The 5,364-nt window shown below is 33.8% G+C and overlaps 1 protein-coding gene across 1 annotated transcript in view; it reads right to left on the bottom strand.

Moving 5' to 3' along the window:
- SLC26A7 (solute carrier family 26 (anion exchanger), member 7) overlaps positions 1–5,364 on the bottom strand; it is a 61,741-nt gene that overhangs the window by 32,337 nt on the left and 24,040 nt on the right. The window lies entirely within an intron of this gene.

The following is a 5,364-nucleotide window of genomic DNA, read 5'->3' as shown; positions in this document are numbered from 1 at the left end:
CTTTCCCTAGCATAAACTTCTAAGTTAAAGAGGTAAAAGCAAAGCAAGAGGTAACAGGAAGGTAGGGGAAGAAGGGGTGATTCACACATCTGTGACAAGCGCTTTCCAGGGGAAACTCCATGGCAAGGTGCAAGAATTGCAGGTGCAAGGGTGCGAAAGATTGGGCACACTGGACCACGACGTTCAAAGTCCTGCCACAGCGGGCTCTGGAATGCTGGGGAATGGCTACATCACTGCAAGTGAGAGGCAGACTGCAGTGTTAAAAGAAAAAGAGCAGAACTATGGAGCTGTCAATGGGAGGTCTTCAGCTTTTCAAAGGTTAATGGTTAGAAACATGGTTAGAGAAATATAGTTGGGTCTTTGATGAAGAAAGAAAATATAATGCTGAACATAAGGAACATGTGGACTAGAAATATGATATAGGGATAGAATGACCAATGGTGATGAATAACAGGGGTCTCTGATGATGAGTACAGTGTTGTAAGTAACAGAGTCAGAAGAATGCTGTTGCATTCACACCAGCACTCATGACGCAATGAATCACAATTTCAGTTCTGCTCTGAATTTGAGAATCCAGAATATGAGGCATAATCAGTATGATAACAGATTAACAGAAAGTAATGAAAAAATTTACAAGTTTACTGGAATGGTTAGAAGGGCTGAAGAAAGTTAGAGGAAACTTGTGTCCCAGTAAACAAAGAAATAATCAGATCCCTATCATAAGCTATTTTCAGGCCTCATGAGTAAAGCAATAGTCTATCACCTGAAGGAAGAGAGAAGAGTGAAAATGGATATAATATACTTGCTTACTAAAGCTACAGGGAGGAAAAAAATAAAGGTAGACTCAGTCCCTTGAATTCTACATTTATATTCTGAGAACTATTGTGTAGCCAGAAATGTAAACTATAGAGAGAACAGAAGTTAAAATCTAAGACAACATCACAAGTAACTTCTTTTTAAAACACAACATTAGGATAATAAAATCAAGTAACTGAGACTTGAAATAATAATATTAAAAAGTGTTTTCTCTGACAACAACTAAGACAACCACTAAATTAAATGAAAAGTGACAATTGTAGATTTATCAAAATAAAGATTACAAATTTTCTGCCCCAGAGAACCTATTCTCAAATACATGTATACTGCTAACAGGGTTTGACAGTTTGGAGCTTAGATACATATATTTATCTTGCACAGGAAGAATTATCATAGGAAAGAACTCTGTTCTAGCAGAAAGGTGGTCAATACAATGATAATTTTTTTTCTCACTGTTTTGATTCTGTCACTTCATGAAGACATGACGCTCATTTGGAAGAATGAATAAATTAAAATAACTTCCTGATTTTTGCTCTCATCTTTTCTAAGAATATTTTCATAATATAGAAGGGTTAAAAACCCAATAAAAACCCTCTGAAATGGTTGCAGAAAAAAAATAAAATTTCATTTTCCTTATAAAGAGGAAAATTTAATCTAGTCTTTTGAAGTTCAGCCCTTGGACTTTTGATTAAGGATACACAGTATAACCCAGACCAAATATTTCTCAGAACCCATGGAAATATTTTAAAATCAATTTGTTAAATAATATGATCTATATATGTCATCAATCTGAAGAATGGTAATCAAACCACAGTTTTTAGCCACATATTGCCCCACTGTAATCAGACAACACATGGATTGTGTCTTGAGTGGCTTGTGACTAGTTTCTATACCCATAATTTTCCGGGAATGCATTTTCAAGGCAGAACTGGATTTCACGCAGTGCCCAAGCAGAAGCCGTAATTAATTAGGACAAAAGGAGGCAATCTGGAAAACTACATTAAAAACTGCGCCCACAAACTCACCAAAGGCTGAGCTAGAGAGAAGATGAAGTGGGAAAAGTGAAGAAATGGACCCTAATTGTTGAAGTCAAAGACATATGGGCTTGTTTCAAATTGTACAGTATCTATTGAAGTGTCAGCATTAGCTATCTGTGTTTATGGCATTTAATTTAATTTTCCTAGATAAAGTGAGACATAAGATTGGGTGAATAAATACAATTTTAATGAAGGATTACAAAGAAATATGCATAAGATTCTAGAATGTCTGTCTTTATAAACTGACTAGAAAAGGAGCTTTCATTTAATTTTTAAAATATATAGCCAAATCTTGTAGACTTTTGTCACACCTTTCTCAGACTTTGCAACCAACACTTTATATGAACTGCCTAGTGTATTCTGTGGTGTTTCTCTTCAAACCATACCCTTCAGTATGTAGTCTACATCAGCCAATAAATGAAAAAAACAGAGCTGCAATGCTTTGTGGCACCAACAGCCCTATCCCCAAAGTGTCTGTAGTACACTGAAACAATTCTGTCGGTAATATGTACATATTAAATCAATCATTCTACCAGACTAAAGAGCTTCCACTGACTAGTCTGTTCCTGGGTAACCATTCTCTAAAACCCTAAAAACAAAAATTTCGTGATATGACAAAGAAAACGATATTCGAGCTTTGCACACAGACATATACAGACACTGAATGTCTCTGTTCTCATGGGAAATTAATGGGTTTGAGTTCCACTATGTTTTCACCTATTTTCCAAAGGTAACAATGAACACTGTAATGGTTTATATTCTAGAAGAATGTGTATTCTGATGTATTAATGAAATGCTCTGAGTTTTGTTTGGTTTTTTTTAATCTATACATGAAAACCCAAAAGATTATTTCTAAAACAAGTATAAAGGCTGAAGCAAACAAAAGAGTTAAAGCAACCTATTAGTTAAAACACTTAATAAAGTTTAAGAGTAGATGACTTAATTGCATTTTAAAAAATGTTTAATTCTGGTCTTTGTTAAACAAATACAACACACTCTGGGAAAAAAAAAGTACAGGCAATTACTGTGAATTGTATAAGGAAAAAAACCGGAAAGAAAAAAAAGAAAATAAAAAAAAGGACTGATGACAGGAATATGAAGGTTTTTTCCACCAAATTGCATCACAGCAGCAAGGATTTTGCAACAAACTTGCAACAGAACCACAAAAGACCACATTCTGCAAAGTAGGTTAGTTACATTGCAGTTCATTTCACAGTGCTGCATTTTCTCAGAAATTTGTGGAAGGATAAATATATCTTCACATGGATAAAGGGCTAATATAGATATGGATTTCTTTTTCAGATACTAAGTAAAGCTTGATAGCACTTTTCTTGTCTCTCATAAAAATTCATTCTCACACTTAGCCTTCCCTCACCATTTTTCTTCTTCACTTTGCCTTCCCTATTTGCAGATTAATTACTAATAGATGCTGAAATGTGCAGCTCAGTTGCACTGTTACATACCATGTACAGGGAAGATGAAATTTAATAAATTACATAAACTATGTGTAAACACAAAAATTCCATAGGCCAGTGTAGTAGATTTGTTCTCCATATGCAAAGTTTATTTTTACATATCTAATAATGACCTCACTTGCCATAAAGAAACCATTTCACTGGCTTGCTTTACTTTCAGCTCTCCTGTCACACTTTATTAAACATTCTTATTCTTTCTCTGCCAACCCAAAGGGTGCCTGAGGCAAAGTAATTGGCTTGGTGAGTGGGAGGTGTTTTGGAGTGGAGAAAGAAAAAAAGACGTAAGCAAAAATACCAGTCTTTGGTTTTCAAGAATTTGGAGTAAAGAACATGTCTGGAGAGACATGCCAAATTCGTCTTTCACTCTCTAGTTATGTGTGCATGCTAACATATATCTAATTAGTATAATTTTCATATAAAACTACTATTACAGAAAAAAAGGATTGTTAAAATCTAAATCTGGTGCTTCTGACTAAGATACTGGACCTTCTTAAAGCAACCCATAAGGCTAAATGGATACCAGAAACCTTTTGAAATACTTTTCTGGTAAAATTATCCCTTCTAAACATGAAGACTTTTTAGGTTGTACAGAGGGGTTTTTGTTTGTTCAATAGTTTTCAAACAATTCTACACAGGCAATTAAAATCCTTCAAAAATCAGGAAAATTTTCCTTTGGAAAATGTTCAAAGGAGTTTGATTTCAAAAGTGAAGTGAAGGGCAAAGAATTTGTTTCAGATACATTAAAAAATATATGGGATAAGGGAATAGGTTTCTTTCAAAGCATTTGAATGACCTCATTTATGATATCATCAGCACGCCAATGTGGAAATGTTCCTGCTGTTCTTTGTTATTGTTCATAATGCGTATTTTGATTATGTCTTGGCTGTGGTACTTAACACCAGTCATCTCTACAAGATGAAAATATTCCTATATGTAAGTATAGTCTCCATGGAAATGCCATGAAAAAGAAGCTAGCCACATTTTGTATTAAGAGGTATTTATGAAAATTATTTTAAAGAATTTAAAAAAATAATAATTATGATCAATCATTTGTAATAGTCTCACAGGCCAACTGACTACTCACAAAAATCGCTATGACACTTTTGGTTGTGTCCTTATAGAATAAATTACTTGGGTCTATTACATGCTCTTTTCATTAATAAATTGGCCCTGTAAAAAACATACCAGTCGATTATCCATATGAAGTGTTATCAAATTTATTGAATTCTATGAAATAAAATTCTAAAAAGCAACATCATCTTATCATGGAGTTCACATTAACAAATTTACAAAAATAATAGGAAAAAATATAGGGCAGAGCAGTGTAAGAAAATACAGTCAATGTTTTACAATAAGGTGTCCTAATTTAGTGACTAACTAGGAGAAGCCTCACTTCATCTGGTAATCAATTCATTTATTGCTATCGGAGCAATGTAAATATCACCTCAGCAAGTAAATAAAGTCTTATTATAAGCAAAATATCATTCTGACACATATTGTTGTAATACTACTAATGCTTCTGCGAAGATATGCTCGCAGCATCTAAACTCAGGGCTTGCTGGAATAAGAATTACAGAAAATAAGAAGTTCTCATATCTTTTATACAGTAAGATTATACAATTTTGATGTCATAGGTTTCACTCAACAACATCTACTTTCCAAAAGGAGTAACCATGATACCGTATGAAAGGCTGTATGCATTTTATAAAAATTACCTGAAAGTTGTACACTTGCTGTGTTTATCGAAAGGTAGTATCACTTCATAAAGAAGTAAGTAACATATCTAGGGTAAGTTTTGCATAGGAGATCCACAAATCATGGGTCATTGTCCTTTTACCACAATGATGGTCAGGTTTCATTCAGCAAAATATAAAGAAAATATGTTTAGAATTATATTTGGGTATATCCTTCCGACATGGTGATCCAGAAAGAGTTAACACTCACTGCACAAGTGTGTAATTGCTCAGGGTAATAAATGGAATTATTGATGCTGTAATACACATATTTTAAATTGATTACTGTATCTTTTCAAGATA

The sequence above is a fragment of the Mesitornis unicolor genome, unplaced genomic scaffold (assembly GCF_000695765.1).
Source record: "Mesitornis unicolor isolate BGI_N332 unplaced genomic scaffold, ASM69576v1 scaffold11818, whole genome shotgun sequence".
Lineage (NCBI taxonomy): Eukaryota > Metazoa > Chordata > Aves > Mesitornithiformes > Mesitornithidae > Mesitornis > Mesitornis unicolor.
This window is presented reverse-complemented; position numbering and strand designations above follow the sequence as displayed.